This window comes from Pinus tabuliformis, chromosome Q, assembly GCF_031772625.1.
Source record: "Pinus tabuliformis cultivar Carrire ecotype Pingquan chromosome Q, CPIR1, whole genome shotgun sequence".
NCBI lineage: Eukaryota > Viridiplantae > Streptophyta > Pinopsida > Pinales > Pinaceae > Pinus > Pinus tabuliformis.
The window spans coordinates 551,810,807-551,830,621 of record NC_142296.1 but is presented as its reverse complement, the minus strand read 5'-3'; positions in this window follow the sequence as shown (position 1 = coordinate 551,830,621).

Sequence of the window (19,815 nt, the reverse complement as noted above, 5' to 3'; positions counted from 1 at the left end):
ATAAATATCTTGTAATACCCTACATGCTCCAAGAAACTACGTACCTCTTTTTGCGTCTTGGGGGTTGGAATTTTCATAATTACCTCTATTTTTGCAGCGTCTACCTTGATTTGTTCAGCAGAAATGTAGTGTCCAAGAACGATCCCTTTGGTAATCATCATGTGAAATTTTTTAGTGCTCAAAGCAACATTAGTTTGTACACATCATTCCAACACTTTTTCCAGATTAACTAATGATGTTTCAAAAGCATCTCCATAAAGTGTAAAATTGTCCATGAAGATTTCATGGCAGTCATTCAACAACTCAGAAAAAATCCCCAGTATTTCCCTTTGAAAGGTTGTTGGTGCATTGCAGAGTCAAAAAGGGAGTATTATGTATGCGAAGGTTCCCCAAGGGCAAGTAAAGTTTGTTTTATCCTGATCCTCCGGGGCAATCTATATTTGATTGTAGCCACTAAATCCATCTAAAAATCAAATGATTTCTTTCTAGAAAGTGTATCAAGGACTTGATCTATAAATGGTAAAGGAAAATGGTCCTTTTGAGTGGCCTTATTGAGTTCTCTATAATATACATAGAGTCTCCACTTGCCATTGTTTTTAGGAACGATGAAAAGCGGAAACACCCACTGACTGTCAGATATCGGATAAATAAAATTAGCACTCAGGAGTTTTTGTAATTCTTCCTTCACCACCTCCTTCAGTGCAGAGTTCATGCAATGTTGTGGTTGTCTAACTGGTTTGTAGCCATATTTCAAATAAATATGGTGAGTGCATAGGTTAGGGTGGATCCCTTTCATATCCATATAGTCCCATGCAAATGCCTTTTTGTATTTCTGTAACAGCTGTAACAACAGTTGGTTTTGCTCAGCAGTTAGGTTGGGGTTAATATTCAAAAACTTTCCAGGTTCTATCTCAATTGGACTACTGTCAATATTCAGAGTGGTTCTCATTTGTTCAAAATCTATATCTTCCACCTCTTCTTCCTCATTCACATTTTTAACAGAAGCGACAGAAAGCGAGTTACTAATAAAACCATTAATGACATCATCTTCTATCTCATCTTTGAAATACTGGGCTTTCCCCAGAGTGAGGAGTGGCAGGGAAATATCTGACTTAGGCTCAAACTCATCCCACCAAGGGTTGTATACATCCACATTTGGTTTTTGGGGGTCAATATTAAGGTTCTTTGTCGCCTGGCCATCTAGGATCACCATAGATCCAAATCTACATCCTATAAATATATTTGCAGTGGCTAGCCAAGGTCTTCCTAAGATCAAAGGATGTCCCCCCAAATTTGATTTTGGCTGTAAGATAAGAAATGCAGCTGGATACCTCCAGGAAGCTATTGTAATCATTATATCCTCTAACACCCCCCCGAGTTTAACACGAGACTTGTCCACTAGTTTAAGTACAGTAGGAGCATGTCTAAGTCCCTATAGCCCGAGAGTGGTAAAGAGGTCCTTTGTCATTACATTAATGACAACCCCAAGATCGATCAGCGTGTTAGCTATGGGCTAATCATTAATATAGACAGTAACTGTAGGATTTCCTGGATCATTATACTTAGTTAGAAGAGGCTGAGCATACATTAATTCGGATAATTTCCCCATCACATGTATGGTAGCAGGATCTTTAGGCTTCCTCCCAGGTTTCTTTATGCACAAATCTCTCACTGTTTTAGCATAAATAGGTACTCCTTTAAGGGCTTGCAGCAGAGGAATTCGTACATGCATATTTTGCAACTCCCTAAGAAAATTAGATTCGAGTTGTGAAGTCATTCCAGGTTCAACCAATCTCTGAGGATACATAGGGTCCTAAGTTACAATAGTCGAGTCGGCTGTTATAGGTGTATCATCCTTTCCCGAGTTAGTTGTTACAATAGTAACAATTCTTCATAGGTTGGCTATTATAGATGTAACAACTTCCTCTGTATCGGCTGTTATAGGCACAACAAATTCCTTAGAGCCTCCGGTATCTCTTCTAGATGGTTCACATCCCTCTTCTGTAATGATAGGGGAGTGACTTGGTTTAATTACCTTGCCCAATCACAATTGAATTTCATTAAGTCCCACAGGGGTATTAAGGTAGGTCTGGAAGGTAGTCAGAGCCTCTCTGCCCTGAGCTACTTTATTGTTCGGGTTTGGGTTAGGTTGCACATGTAGTTGGGGTTGCACAGGCAGTGTAGGAGCAGGAGTTTGGAAAGGAGGTAACTGCAGCTATTGTTGCATGGGTAATCTAGGTAAAGCTATATTCTGGGCATTTCCTCTCTAGTTCTGATTCCAAGGATATGGTTGAGATTGAGGATATTGGATAGAGGGATATGGAGACCACTGGTTCCAGGGTGAAGGAAACTGCGCTGAAGAAGGAGCAGGATATTTCCATGGATATTGCTAAGTATTATATGCATTGTTCCATGAATTTAAAGAGGAAAAATCTTGACACATACCTGGAGGTCGTGGTTGCCATCTCCTCCTTGGTGTGATGAAATAAGAGGACTGCACCTCCTCACTTGACTCTCTAAGCACTAACTTTAGTCTAGGAAGCTCCGAAAATTGCCCTGTCGAATGTTCCAGCGCGCAAATATTACAAAAGCTGATGCTGTTCAATTCGAATTCCCTCAAAGGATTCTTCTTCCAGCAATTCAGATAGAACACAGCCAAAGGTGTATCGGCTTCTGCTTGTGCCTTCTTGATCTGTGCTGTTGTTATCTGGGCAGAGAGAGTACCGAGGATATCAGTCTTGAATTATCGAACAAATTCCCGATCTCTACTCTAGTTACTCCTCCTCCTGTAGATTTTTGTATTCGGGTAGAGGCATCTCGAATTGTGCTCCTCCCCTTAGACGATCCTCTAGAGCATCTTAGACAGATCTTTACAATTTCAGTGAATGGTTCCTGTGATATATCCCCCTTCCCTAATAGGTTTAGGGTGTCAAGGTAGTCGTCCCTCATTCCTCTAATAAATATAGTCTTCAAGATTTCATGGTCTAAATTGTTGTGTTTAGACCTCTGCAGATTATAGTGGAACCATTCTACATAGTCTTCTAGGCTCTCATCCTCCTTCTGTGTCATTCTAAATACCTCCTCCCTTAAGTCCCTCGTTCTGCAATAGTCTTGGTACTTTGATAAGAACGTCTCCTTCATATCATTCCATGTTCAAATAGAAGCGAAGCCTAGTCCCATGAACCATCTCAAGGCTGCCCCTTTTAAAGTAGTAGGAAATAATTTCAATTTATGAGCATTTGAGGTATAATCATAACTTCTGCATAAGACATCAAACTCAAATAAAAGGGATGGATCTTTCACAGTCATCCCCTGGAAGGATGGTAAGGATAATAGAGGAATACTTTTCATAGGAGCTTCACCTTCGATATCCCCGATTGGGAACTCAAAGGTGGTGATGGTAGCATCTGTTTTAGCATTGTTGTCATTGTTTTCCCCCATGACTAATCCTTCTAACCCTTGCTGCAACATACGTCCTTCAAACTGTTCTTGTGATGGCCTTGCATGTGTGATTGATGGCTCAGGTATCCTCGGGGCTAGTTGTTTCACCGCACTACCTGTATCTGGATATTGATAAACCAACAGGTGCTCTTCCATCTCAGGTGTTTGATGTTCCCCCTCAGTTTCCCCTTGTCCCTCGGTCCTCAAGTTCTGGCTACTAGCTTCCCCCTCCTGCTCCTGGATTGGATTCTTGATCTTGGGAGTGTGGGTGCTAGCTTTAGAATGATATGGTCCCGAGATAGAGGAATCAGAGGTTTCTGCCCTTGTTATGGGAGTAATAGCTTTTTGCAGCCTTGTTTTCCTTGCATCCCTTTGAGAGCTAGACTGTTATTTTTCCACCTTAGAGATTAGTTCCTGGATAAATGTTTTCCTTCCCAAATCTACACCCTTCTTTTCCTTTTTACCAACCATTTTTCCTGTGACTAATTAGAGTGGGGGTAGTTTTGGTATCTCTATAATTTCTACAATTGCACACATGGACCCTATGTGTATTAATTCGCACCCTAAGTGTCTCAGTCTTCGACAATGGTGAGCATGCCCAGGTATGTTAGAGCGATGTGTAGATTCTTACCTCTCAGATTACCATCCAACGACTAAAGAGTTGAAGACACGCTAAACAAAACACCAAAATGCCTTGCCCTAAGTGCCCTAGTGGTCACAACGGTGATCCCGCCCAAGTATGTTAGAGCAATGTGCATGTTCTTACCTCTCATCTTACCGCCCATCGATTGTGGACTAGGAACACTCTATCATCAAAAAAAAACTTGGCTGAATGTATCGTCAACTTCCATCCCTGGAAACGATGCCAAAATGTCATATTGTTTTAATCAATCCTAATTGACTGATATTGCAACATTTAATTGTCAACCCAGTGTAGGTCTTGCTATTTCAATGGAGTTCACACTGTTTTTGCCGATACACTACAACCAAGAATGAGAAAATGGAGAGAACAATAAAATATGTCGTTGAATCAAATTGCTGAATCAAATCATTCATGTAGAAATAAAAACACTCACAGAATTGAAATCGCACTTTGAAACTACCAAAGTAAGGGCGTGCCACACAGTGACTAATATCTACTCCAACTGGTTACTACCATTTTGTTGATTAACTCAGTGTAACAACATAATATAAATTGGAACAACAACGAATGTAATTCATAATTTGTACAGAAACAACAAGAAACCATATAACAATTAGCGAAACCAGAATGTACACTACCTCTACCACTGCAGTCCCTGCCAAAGAGGAGGGCCCTTCCTCCTTAGCAGGGCACAAGAATAACACAAAAGTAATTAACGAATCAGCTGAAGAGTAGTAACAACATCACCATAATGATTAATATTAAAAATAATTCAGAGTTATAGAAGCAGAGTAACAATACTCTTCTATATGCTGTCCTTGTACATAGGAAATCAAGTTTCTTTTATAGTTATTACATACCCAAAATTAGAAATAGATCAGTCATGAAAATCTCACGATTCTCATGCTGATAAAAAATAAAAGTAGTTAAAACCTATTTCTAAATACAAATATACATTAGTTAGGATTGCAACTACTTGGGTCTATTGCTTCCAAAATAAACAATTCCTAATGTTGACAGCTGTTATGTGGAATAGTACCCATACTTGCCAGCTTCGGTGCAACAACATCCTGCGAGTGAATAGCGGTTTGGGATGTCACGACAATCACTAGCGACAACACCCTTGGAGTAACAATGGACCTTTGTGTCAACGCTTAGTGTAACAACATTCAATGTGTAACAACCTGTAATAGCGTACAGGGTGTAACAACGAACTGCTCTACCCTGCTATGTAATTCATCAACGCTGCTTGTTTACTCCATAACCTTGTTCTTGTGAGAAACACCTGAAAATGAGATGAGCTTCCCAAAATACTCCTCCAATGCTCACCCCAGTTAGCCACAAAAAAGGAATAAAGTATCGTATTATTCAGTAAAATACGGAAAAATAACATGATAGCAGAATAGGTTATAAAAGTGAGAAAAAGGGGGATTAATCATGTAAAGTGCATAGGTCTGGAGGATAAGAGGATCAAAACTGGGGAAAGAAGGTGTAAAAAATAGGTAAAAAGTCACACCCAACATTTTGCGCAGTGGCTTTTCTTGCATAGTGTCCGACCATGACACAATCACGTGCTTTTGAAAAAATATTGTGTCTTTCGTGCTTAGGGACATATCTAAGAAATATCTTGTCGGGGCCCATTTTATACAAATGTTTGGCAATCGAAGAAAAGTTTGCAGCTCCTCAGGGCTACTCTGGTAGAAAAATAATAAATGCTATCAGAAAAATGATCATCAGTGACCCTTACTACAAAGATATGTGCATTGGGCAATCCTTCTTCAATGTTCATTGGTTCGTCGCTGGTCTCAATTCTAGAAAGATGATTCGGCCCAGCGTTCAATCATCCTACCTTAAATATTACCTCAATATCATATTCTTGGAACATCAATAACGACCTATAGATCCCCCCCCCACAACATAGGCTTTTTCACCAAGTAATTCAGCATAGAATGGTTCGTGAACATCTTGAAGTGTGCATCTAATAACTAATGCCTGAATTTTTGCAGCGCATAAACCATAGCTAAGCCCTTGTGTTCCATTGTGGAACAATTTCTTTCTGCCTTAGATAACTTTTGACTTGCAAATGAGATGGGGCGATCAATATCCCCTTCTCCTGGCTACTCTAATACAACCCCCAAAGCTGTGCACGACGCATCTACATGAACGCGGAACTCCTTCTTCCAATTTGGAAACACCAGAATCGACACAGTGACCATTTTCTCCTTTAAGATGTCAAGGCTCTTATGACATTCATCATCCCAACAAAACGTGACATATTTCTTCATTAATTTTTCCATTGGCGTAGTGATCTACGCGTAGGCCTTTATGAGCTTCTAATAATAACTAGTATTCACACGTAGCTGCTTCACATTCTTCGGCGGATCCAAATTGATAATAATAACAATTTTTACAGGGTCCACCATCAACCCCTGCTTACAAACAACATGTCCCAATAATATTCCATATGGTACACAAAACATACACTTTTTTATGTTCAACGAGATTTGATATTTCCTACAGGTATCCAACATCAAGTGCAGGATCGAAACATGCTTCTTTAACAGTCTAAAGACAGTGCAGTGATCAAACCTCCATAAATTTGTGAATTAATTCTTTAAACATTGCGACGATAACTCTAGAGAATATCAAAGGTGCATTCTTTAATCCAAACGACATGATTTCATACTGAAGCGATCTCCATTCCGTAGAAAAAGTGGTCTTACTCCTATCTTTCATCACGATCTTAATCTGATGGTGCCCTGAAAACCCATATGTAAAGGAGTAGACCACCTATCCTCCCACATTATCCAAAACTTCATTAGTAAATGGTGTTATGAATGGGTCATGCATGCATGCATTGTTCAACATTCTTAAATTGAAACAAATCCTTATTTCTCCCTTATTCTTTTTCTCTTGCACTACCATCGGACTCACCCATTCAGATTCTTCCATAAGTTCAATTATTCTAGTTGTGACCATCTTTTTGAGCTCCTCCTTCACTTTCTCTTTGTATTTTTGGTTTAGCCTATATTGTCTTTGTTTTACAGGTTTCACATCTGGCTTCAAAGTGATCATCATTATGCCCAGATTGCCTACAATACCTTTTAACTCAATGAATTTCATTGGAAACAACTCCTGGTACTCATGCAACAGTTTGACGCCCTTACCTATTATATCCTCATCCCATTGATCTCTAATGCGTGTGAATTTGGGCTCCGCCTTTGAGCCTATATTGATTTGCCTCGTATTCATAGGTTGTGTTATGTCAGGTATCTCAACTTCTGTCCTGCAACCTCACGTTTTCCTTCCGATTCAGGGATTTTAATGTTGTGTGGATATTTCTCACCCTCCTCTGCGGTCACATTATAACATTTGATTGCATGCTGCAACTACGCGTTCCAATCGGGATGTACCCAAGTCGTGGGCTCATTTGGTGTCCAGAAAATTGTTGCTTGGATTTCATGAAGGGCATCATTGATACACTGAAAACCATCTTCAATGCTAAAGGTCAATATGAAGATTTCCTTCAGACCATACCAGTCGGCAATGCCATGGTGCAACTCTATTTCAAGATACCAATTCATCGGTATCACATCCAAAGTGTAGAAAAATATATGTACCCATTCTAGTTGAGGTTCTTCACCCCATGTCGTAGTCTAATGAGCCAAGTGTTCTCAGGAATAATCCTTACCATTGTATTTCTCTGCAAGCCTTGTGTTTTCATGACCGGACCTGAGTCTCATTAATCAACGATACTTCTTCCAATATCCTATATTTTCTTTATGCATTATCCACCATCGCGTAGGTGTAACCCTCAAAGCTATATCCAAGGCCTGGAATCATTGTTCTTTTGGTACATCCCTTTAAAACTCATCAAGAAATAAGCTAACATCACCTTGCCCATCATAGTAAGGTAAACTATGTACCTCTATTGAGATACAACAAAGAGATTTTGTAATTCTATTATAGCCCATAGTAGAAACTTCATGTAATTGGTTATGCCAATTCTCCAATTTATCATCAAAGTTTGAGACACACAAACTATACTTTTCCCAGCTTGTCCTCCCATCTGCGGTGAGGTTGATCCAATCCTCATCCCACACAATTAACTTATATATGGTCAATATTTTCATCGCCATATTCATCGTGGACAGGTTCTATATATCGTGCTCCTTCATAGGGGTCTAGAGGAACAATGACCTTGGTACCATTCTTCTCAAATACCATACATCTCCTTTTCAGATTGATTATGGCATCCATATTAAAAGTCCAATGGAATCCAAGTAAAGCCGGATACGGATTACGGTCATCAACAATATCAATGACTTCAAAATTTGCCATCATGCTTGCTCCTTCAATGTCCACAACAATGCCCTACAATTGACCCATTAGGATAATCTTATGCTGATTGGACATGCGCAGCTGAATCCGTGACCATTGTAGCTTTGGCTGCCCTATCTGTTCCCAAGTCTGCTTCGGTAATACATTCACATCTGATCACAAGTCCACAATTGCTTGATCCATTTCGAATTCGCCAATCTGAGCAGTTAAGTGCATTTCTAGGCCAATTCTTTTCTTATTTTTTTTGACTTTGTTTACTGCTCGTTGTTTAGGTTGTGGCTTCTCTTTACTGGCGCAGTTTTTGATTAGTTCTTACAAATCCTTCCATTGCTTTTTGATCACTTAGTAACTTCATACAAGTCTGCAAAAAGTATTTCCAAATGGTCAGAACAGGGTTCTTCGTCGTAGTAACCACTTCAGGATTATCCTTCTGTGGTACTAGTTGCATCCGTGTCTTTGATGTCGAAGCTCCTGGGTCCAAGAAACTCTTCTTTCCTTCCATGAAGGTTTCTTTCTCCCTCTACATATTGAACTTGATACTCTTTTCTCCATCCTTCCTAACCCATATATTTGTTATATGCTTCTTTCCTTCTGTTTTATCACCTCCTATAGCTGCGCCACTTCGTGTCACTATATTAACACTTGGATCATCCTTGTGTGGTTCGGAACTCATCATTTGTAAATTCTTCACAGGATGTTGATTCTTGTTTTCTTGCATATTAGCCATTAAAAATGGGCAATCCTCTATCACATGGTCAAGTTGTATACAATACTTACAAGAAGGGGTAGTGGGGTTTTGACAATCCCACACAAAATGTTCAGCTTCGCCACAGTTATAATATATAATCTGACCCCGACCTCGTCTAACATCCCCTCCTCGATCATGTCCTCAGCCCTGGAATCCTTTGCGGGATGCAGGTGAACCATGATATTCCTTGCACGCGACCTTCAACATGCACTCTGTACGCCACAATTTTCTCTATCATAAAATCATTGTTGTGACAATTTCTTTTGTCATGTCCTACTGACTGGCAGAAGTTACAAAATAACTACTTTCGCACCTACACATACTTCTGTAATAGGTAACAATTGTTAGCTGGGTGCTGTCCTACAACTCAACAAATACTACACCAGCCACTCGATCTAGTACTTGGTCCAATGCTAGGTTCAGGTTTCAAAGGATTAGGAACTCCAGCCGCCAAATAATTGGGATAGATAGGACACTGGTCCTTATAGTGAACTTCCACTTTATGCTTGATGCACCAAAATTCAGAGCGCGTATCAGGGTGAACTTATTTTCCCTTCTTCAAATCTTGCAGCTCCATATGTAAGATCGCTAACTGGGTCTGTAGCTGCTAAAATCCTATGTGAGTATTTGGTACTGGTGATGTTTCTAGCTTCATCACAATTTCTAATGGCCTCGGTTTTTGATTTGATCTTTTGTAGCGACAACAGTAATTTGAGATGTAGTAATATCGCGGCTATATACCACTCTTTAAGCTGCTCATCAAAGATTTGAAAGTTGACTTGTCCCAATAAACATTTTAGTCTCTGATCTAATTCCCAAGTAGTCTCTTTGACTGCTTGCTTAATCTCTTTTATCTTCGTAATGCATTGTGACTGCAACTTTGGTTTCTTGAACTTTGCATTTAGTGCTTTCTTCGTCTCAACTAATGAAGAGGATGGGTACTTAATATACCATGATACCACTCTGTCCTGCAGTGATGTAACAAGATGATATTTCTTCATATCTTCATCATTGATCTGTTGCACTTTCCAGACATCTTCCGCGACAAACCAAAATTGCTCAGGATCATCTGATCCGTGACCCTTAAAAATAGACATCTTTACAGCGTTAGCCATATTAAATGGGGAAAGTGGAGGTGGAGGTGGAGGTGTAAGTGTATGAGGTGGAGGTGAAGGTGGAGATGGAGTCTCCCTACCTTTTTAGGCAAATGGGGCCCTCATAAAATGGGGGACCATCAAATGGGGCCCTCATAAAATGGGGGACCCTCAAATGGGGGAGGAATGGTTACCACTCATGTCCTCAACGAGTGGGCTTGAGGGGCCTTCCTTTACTCCCAGCCCAACAAGGAAGGTTTGCCCCATTTTCGTGGTGGGGTTAGGGAACAAGGGCTCCTTGCCTGATCGGTTATGGCGCCACCGGTATAGAATGGTACCTCAGGGGGAACCTAGGTTTTCTCTACCAACCTCCTCCTTGTGGGAGGGGTTGTCCCTGAGCACACAAACTTTGGATAGGATTTTAATACCTAAAGGGTGTGCATAGGTGGAGGGGCATTTTTTTTACCCACCCTAAATCCCCTTTTACTCTTAGAAATCTACGCGAATCACACTCCTCTCCTCAAAATGCAGAGACTTTACATGACTTAGACAAAACTTGGACCTAGGGGACCCCTACCCAACAACGGTGAAAATCAAAATAAAAGCAATGAAAAAGAAGATATTAGAGAGATTGTTTACCTGGAAAAGATGACTCGTGATTTGGTCCAACGGTTTTCCCATAATCTACTTCTGAAAGTCTCAGTGAAAAATGCACTCAACCACTCTCAAAGGGTAAAAAACACAAATGGAATTTTATTTTTTTTACTTTTTTTGATTTTTATAAGTTTTTAGGCCCATTAAGATATTATTTTTTGCCTATTAGCCTTTGAAATCCAAATTTGTAAATTTTTTACTATATTTTTGAGTTTAAATGTGCAGAACACAAGTTATTTATGAAAATGAATCATTTTGGCAATGAGTACATTTTTATCACTTTTTCGAACTAGTTAATAACTTACAAAAAAGTGAAACTAGGAGTTCTATTTATTCCCTTTTCAGACTCCCTAAACATGAAAATATCGTTGAGTACTTGACTATTCGAACTCGTAAAAGCAAATGAACAGTCGTTTATTTAGTATAAGTTTATCGCTTCTATGGGCTGAACTAGACTATTTACAAAAAAGGTATACATTGACTAATCATGGTCAATAGAGTTCTCTCTTGCATTATTTTACCCTTTTCTGGGCTTGAGAGACTAAATTTATGAAAACGGAGATTGTGGAGTTTACGTATGTTTTTGTCCCAACTCCCTAAAAATGAAAAACATCAAACTTTACTTTCTCTAGGCTTGTTAAAATTTTACATTGAAATAACTGAACGAGTTTTCTTTTTGTTTCTATTCAAACTCTTTAAACATGAAAACAACATCGAGTTACCCCTTCACTAGACTTGTAAAAATTACAAAGTATAGGACTCGTCAATCATGAAGAGACTGAACCACTCCTTCCTTGGGTTCGTTAAAAATACTCTGAAGGACTCATCCAAAGGATGAGCTTATCGGATGAGCATATGTTATCCTCCTCAAGCTTGCGAAAAATAAAGAGGTACTTTCCAGTAATGGTGGGAAGAAATTTAGAAAGAACGTTTGTTTTTATATTATAAAGGCAGTGTTTCACTCTTGAACATGACACTCCATCACTTTTGTGTCTGGGTTGGGAAATCCATTTGTCTCCTAATTGACCATACCTCATTGAAAGTATTTAACAAGTTTTGGGTATTATTTTTGAGTCAAATGCTTCCAAGTTAGAATGTCGTGTCACTAATATGTTCAATAGAAGTCCAACCTCAGTCAAAATTACTTTGTTGTTCATAGTCTTCAATCACATCAACCATCCCTGATTCGTTCCCGAATTACTCCAAATTGTTTTTCTTCAAAAATTAACATGAGTTTCGTGTCATAGGCCCTCCTGCGACGGGTCACTTCCTATCGAAATTAGCTCGTTATCTAGGAATTTGATCTAGAAACCTTCTTCAGTATCTTGGAACCTGCATGCCTTAATGGCAAGTTTCTCACCTTCGATGACAAGTTCTCATCGTTGACCTTTGATCAAATGATTTTATGAGTGTTTTACTTCATCACATCTATTCACACTTCATAGATTGTACTGGAAGTACCTTGAGAACCATTTTCATTATTGGTGGTTTCTCTCGCACTTGTTAATGGTTCACATCATTGATTGGTAATCAAGTGTTTTCTACCATGTTTTACTATGAGACATACACTCGCATGGTTAAATTTGTACTATGGATAGAGAGATGGAGATCAAGACCCTGGATCTAGTTTCATCCATCCAAGCTACGTGGAGTTATTAAATATTCATGATTGTAAACATAGATCCATTGATGGTTGCATCCATACTATGTCATTTATTGACATGGATCTTTAGATGTATTTTTGTATTGGTTCTTTGAGACATTTATGCTCTGAGTATGAGAATGCCTACCTCAACGATGATTTTATATTGCATTGTAATATTTGATTGATTGTTTTAGGTATCCAACTGTAGTCTCTAACCTGAACCTTGGCATGATAAAGCACTACAGTCATCAAACATCTTTTCTGACTTTGCACTTTAGGGGGCAATTTGTTACACGTCATTTTTTTGCATTAGGCAAATGACCATCAATTTGGATCTTTCGCTATCCATCAAAGTGTTCCAAAGCATCCCCTTGCAATGCTAGAACCCAAACAATTCAAAAGAGAATGAAATTCCTGGATCTCAAAGCCCAAAAACCTATTTTTTGGCTTCATGCGTAGTTCCCTAGTCCATTTCTTTGCATACACAGAAGAGACCATTAGTGTTTTCACAAAAGTGTGCTTTGTCTTATACTATGGCCTGTGCACATGACTTAACACAAGTAAAAAATAAAAAAGTAAAGTCTAGAAGATTTATTAGTCAAATCTTTCCCAACTAACAACTTCGAATGGATGCCTACTCAATCCTGATCCCTCCCATCATGGAGCTACTTCCCTCTCTTTATGGATCCCCTATCCCACCATTTGTGAATCTCATCCCTTAGGAAGAGGATCCGAAACCTCCTCCTCTTGGCCTATAAATAAAACATAGGCTGGATGATTAGGGAGGACTATTGAAGGTAGGCTTATGCTGCATAAATAAGGCTATAAGGATTTTCATCCAAGGAGAGGGTTGGAGATTGTGAGAAGAGGCTTTTAGTATGAAGGCTTTGAGGTTGTAAGTTTGTTCTTTCTTTTATTTAATAAAAAAACCTTTTCTTTCCTAACCATGTCTATTCTAATATCATTTGTGGGATTCCTTGATCACTCACATAGGTTATTATTGGTTATTGATTCAATTTATGATATATGTTGATTTAAGTATTTCATTTATCTTTCATTTTATGCACTAGATGATTTGATCCTTTATGTGTTTCGGTCTATGAAGATCTCTTTCAAAACGTCATGGAGATGTTGCGGAAAGCACTATAACAATCTCTAAAGCATCAAGGGGAAGCTAACCATCGAAGTCACTAAAAGGGACTTCAACATGAATTTCATTAAACTAATAAGTGAGCTCTCTCATATTATTTGTTTCAATCAATCGTAAGTTAAGGAAAGGTAGTCATTCTTTTCTTGTTTGTTACTAGATTTTGTTTGAGATATAAGGAGATCCATCTTGTTCGCAAGAGGGATTAGTCTTCCTAACACTTACCAAAGTAGAAACTTCAGTATTTTTATTTGAAGTCATAGTCCCTTAGATCATATTTAGAATAGACCTTCATATTTTTTTGGAGCAGATTTCGTCCCTCTTTGAAGACAAATTTGTAGTTGTTTGGAAGTAGAATTTGAGCCTTATTTGAAGCAGACATTTGAAAACATTCTTGAATCATATGCAAGCATTGTTGAAGCCTTACTAAATACATCCTTGAATACTTATTGAAACAACCATGTTTAAGTAGTTTGTGCAGACTTTGGAGCAGTTGTTGACACTTGTGCAGACTTGTTGGAGAAAACGTGTTGACTCTTGTTGAAGCAGCCTTACTGAAGACTTATTGAGCCTATATAGGTCTCTTGTTGGATCATACATCATTGTTTATAATTGGAGCATTATTGAAGACATTTTGGATCATTTTTGAAGTATTTCTTGTAAGCATTTGGTTTGACCAAGTTTGAGCTTGGAATCATTGAGAGGATTGGAGTAGCATTTTTGACCAAGTTGGAGCTTAGAGCTTTTGAGAGGATTGGAGTCCTCATATTGAACAAGTAGGATCCTAGATCTGTTCAAGGTTGGAGCCTTGAAAAAGTAACATATTTTATTGTACAAGTTGGAGCCTGAATTTGTTGTAAAAGAGGATTGGATTCCTCACTATTTTTTATCAATAAAATTATTTTTGTTCTCTCTCTTTTGTTCTGGTTTGTTTTGTGATAAAATATTAACTAGCATAATATAAAATTGAAATAAATATTGATTCATCCCCTCTCAGTATTTCCAACATTTGTTATTAGAGCCATCTTCTTCAAAGAACAACCTAATAGCTGGAACAAGGATTTTTGAAATAGAATGGTTAGTAAGGATGCTAGAGTCTCCCAATTTGATGGAACAAATTTTACCTTTTGGAAAGTTAGAAAGGAGTTATAGTTAATGTCTCTTGGAGTTGAATTTTTTCAATCTATCACAAATGGATAGAAGATCCCATATCCTCTTCCAACATATCGTGAAGAGAAGAAAGAAAATGTGGCAAATGCAAAGGATTTGAATTTTATAGCAAGTGGTCTGTCAAATTCAGAACTCACTAAATGTATGAATATTAAAACAGCTAAAGATATGTGGGAAAATCTCATTAGCATCTATGAAGGAGATGAAAAATTCAAGAAGGCAAAGCTCCAAACCTTTAGAAGGTAGTTTGAAAGTCTCAAAATGAATGAAGAATAATACATTGTTGCTTACTTTCTCTGGGTAGATGAAGTTGTCAACTCTCTCAAAGGACTAGGTGAAGACATCAAGTATAAGACAATTTTCTTGAAAGTTCTGAGATCACTTCTAGACCGTTTTCATGCCAAATTTAGTACCATAGAAGAATTGAAAGACCTGGATAACTTTTCAATGGATGAGCTTCATGGAATTCTTATTGCATATGAAATGAGAACAAGAAAATCAACTCACAAAGAAGTTTCTTTCAAGGCATTAAGAACATCAAGAAAGGGGAAAAGTTGTGGCTACAACACTGATGGTTATAATACTAAACATAATTGGTGCAATTTGTCAAGAAGTTGAAGAAAGGATCCAATCTCAAAGGTAATTACCCTCTCATTTGTTTTAAATGTGGAAAAATAAGAAATTATGCTTTAAAGTGTCATTTCAAGGATGAGAATGATGATGAAGATGAACCTAAAAGAAGGATATTAAAAAAGAAAGGTTAAAATAAAATTAACTTCTTCTCTAAATAAGACAATTATAATTCTGATGAAGATGAACCTAAGAAGAGAACATTCAAGAAGAAAGGCTCAACCAAAAGGAATTTCTTCTCCAAACAAGATAGTGATGATTCTTATGAAGATGATGATTATGCAGGAAGTAGAGAAGTATTATTCATGGCCTTCATAAATACAAGAAGTGAGAAGCATTTCAACACACCATAGGGACCTCCTCGTAATAATCCATGGAATGAGCAGTTCTATTATTCATAAAGGAATTCCACATCAAGCCAAACTTATATTAATAGTTATCAAGCTATTTTCCTTGGTCATTATTTCCTTTGTAAAAGTTCTGGTCATCGGGCTAAGAATTGCAAAGCTTAGGGAGATAATAATGTTAACTCAAGAAAATATGGGACTAATTACCAAAATAAGACTATTGATTCAAGGATACAAAACTAGATTAGGACTTACAATTCATTTGCTCCACTTTAAAAGAATATTATAGAATGCACCAAATGCAATAATCTAGGTCATGAAGCACAAAATTGTCCACTAAAGCCAAGAGAAAGGGTATGGAGAAGGAAGAACAAAGAACCCACCATTGAAAAGTGTGGTCTAGCTTTGTGTGCACAAAATTAGGAAAACAAATGGTTTGTAGATAGTCGATGTTCTAAGCATATGACTGGTGACCAAAAGAAGTTCATCTCGCTAAACAAGAAGGATGGAAATGTGAATTTTGGAAGTGAATCTACTATTTTTTTTTAGAAAAGGCACAATGAGTCTCATGAATGGTAAAGTCAAAGCACAAAATGCACTATTTGTGGAAGGCTCCAAGGACAATCTTCTAAGCATTAGCCAAATATTTGATCAAGGACATGATACTATCTTTAAAGCCAAGGATTGTGAAATAAGGAAGTCTTCTTTAGGAAAACTTATTATAAAAGGAGTAATAATAAAAGCCAATGTATATGTTCTCAGCGAGATACAAGAAATATGTTATTTCAATAAAACAAATGAAAGTTAGTTATGGAACAAGTAATTATGACACATAAACTTTGATAATTTAGTGAAGATTAGCAAAACTCAAACAACGAGAGATATCCTCATGATTTCAAAACCTAAAAAAGTATATTTGTGCACCATGCCAACATGGAAATAAAACAAGGACCAGCTTTAGGACAAAGGAATGCTTGTCATCAAAGCCTTTAGAAATCATTCATGCAGATCTGTGCAAGCCAACCATAACTCCATCTCTACAAGGAGAAGTGATGCAGGAGCATTTGACCACAATTAATCAAAATTTAAGTTCAAAGCTGTGAAAGGGGAAACATGGACAATCATTGTAAACCGGGGAAGATTCTGTTTAAACATAGCTAAATTGACGGAATTGATAAGGCTTGATTAAATGTAATTATCTTCCATGTGTGCGTATAGAGAGATTTAGGGGATTTGATTGAGCGATTGTGGGAGAAACTCATGGATCTTAAACGATCCTTCCCTTTGTAATTTCCTATATAAGAGAGTCTGTGTTGTGTGATAGAGAGATAGAGTACGCAATGTAGCCGCAAGGAAGTTTGTGATTTGGGCCGTGATGCCTTAGCCTATAATCGAGTTATGTATATATTTGAAATATACGTGTTATTATAAATTTGCGTGTTATCTGAGTTTTGTGTGTTTGTGTCTTTATATATACCTTCTTTCCTGTAAAGTTGACAAATTGCATGTGTGAGTGTAAGGGACGAAGTTCCTATGAACTTTGACTTAGATAAAGTATGGCAGATATAAAGTGTGTTGTAATACGAGTTCCACCATTAAGCGAATGAGAGAGTCATTGGATTCTAGAATAGATCAACGAAGGAGAGGTGTTCAATCGAAATTGGAGTCAATTGAGCAGCACAATGGAAACCATCGGATCAACCAGATCGACAGATAATAATGACGAAAGAGGAATGTCGGAGATTAAGTGCTAACCCTTTATTAAGCCGAGTTTATTTAAGTTCCGTATTGAGCATGTGGGTGGTTTCCAAAGACGGGAAGTGGTATCTCGCACGCCCTAAAGGTGGGAAGCTGTATTTCTAAATTCTACACGATTAACCTTAGCGGTTGACACGTAGCATGGGAAAACAACTTTTCTCACGTGCTTTCGGAGTATTGACTGTCGTGCTAGTTGGAGCGCAATATTGCGCGATAGTTGTTGGATCAAGTGGAATTCATCAACGGTGGAGATAAGCCAAAATAGTTGGCGAGCGGGTCAAACGATAGCCATTTCATTAGATGGATCAGATCTGACGGTCATCGCATGCCAACAAGCGCAGACGACAATTCCAAAATCGAACATGATCTGGTTTTATACAACGGGATTAAAACCTCATTGAGTTCCAGCCATAAAGATCGTTTGTTGGTTGATTGATCAGATGATAATCACGCGGGAGCATGTGTGTGGGTTAACAGACTTGAGTGAACCCAATATGTTATCAAAGAGGGTTAAATTTTATTTGGGTTCCGGCCATAAAATTAAAGAAATCGTGTTTATTTCAGCTATGATAAATAAATTAATAAAATGATGTGGGCCCATAACCGACATGTCCGCATATTGTGTAAAGATGCAGCTTAGCTGTCATCAAGAAGGGTAGTTTATATTATTTATACAAGATTATACTTGAATGATGTAGGTATTTTTCATAAGATTTAAGTTAGAAGCACAATAATGTTTTAAAACCTTCAAAGAAATAGTTGAAAACGAAAGTGGGTTAAGATCAAATTTTTAAAGAAAGATAAAGATGGAGAATTTACCTTAGGGGATTTCAATGAATTCTATGAAAAACATGGAATCAAGAGGAACTATCTATTGCTAGGACTCCATAAAAAATGGAGTGGTTGAAAGAAAGAAAATATTTGTATAAGAAACTACAAGAACAATGTTATTAATTAGTAGTTGATTTACAACCTAAAATTTGGAGAGAAGCAGTTGGAGTAGCATTATGTACTATGAAAAAAACAAAAATCTAGGCAAATAGTGATAAAACACGATATGAATTATGGAAAGGAAGACCCACTTCAGTGAAATATTTCATAATATTTGGAAGTAAGTGTTTCATGAAGATCAATTATGATTCACCAGGAAAGTTTGATTCTTGTGTTGATGAAGGAATCTTTCTTAGATACTCTATAAGAAGCATGACCTACAAATGTTACAAAATTCACTTGCAAAATATAGTTGAAAGAATTGATGTAAAGATTCATGAGCCTCTTCCTGAAAAAGAAGGTGAAATCATTGGAGAATATCCTATCATTGGATATCCAGAAGAAGATGCTACAAAATAAGAAAATGAGTCGAAAACCAGAAGGAACCATCTTAAACTCCATCAAACGTAATGTTCATTCAAAAACATCATCCAAAAGACCAAAATATTGGTGTTGTAGATGGTGGAATATAAATTAAATTGAAGGAAGATGACAAATACACCAAAAAAATGATATTGCCTTACTATTCATGATAGAACTAGAAAATTTCACTCGAGCAAGTATCATCATTGGATAAAAGAAATGGAAGAACAAATATATCAAATTGAAAAAATGGAACATGGGAGCTAGTACCTCATCCAATGAATAAGAATTTCATAGGAACCAATTGGGTGTATAAAACTAAAATATATGAATATGGACAAATCATCATAAATAAGGCAAGGTTGTGTGCAAAGGGTACTCTCAAATTGAAGGAATTGACATTGAAGAAAGGGTACTCTCAAAGGGTTTATGGAATTGACAATTATCCAAAAAGTTTTGATATGGATTACAAGCCGCTTTGATTCCAAGTCAATGCCATAGAAGAATTGAAAGACATGGACAACTTGTTAATGGATGAGCTTCATGGAATTCTTATTGCATATGAAATGAGAATAGGAAACTCAACTCACAAAGAAGTTGCATTGAAGGCATCAAAAACATCAAGAAATGGGAAGAGTTGTGATTGCAAAACTGATGATTCTGATACTAAAATAGAATTGGCGCAATTTGTCAAAAACCAAAGAAAGGATCCAAAATAAGAGGCAAGTACCTCTCATTTGTTTTAAATGTGGAAAAATGGGACATTATGTTGCAAAGTATACTTCAAGGATGACAGTGATGATGAATATGAACATAAAAGAAGTACACTCAAAAAGGAAAGTTT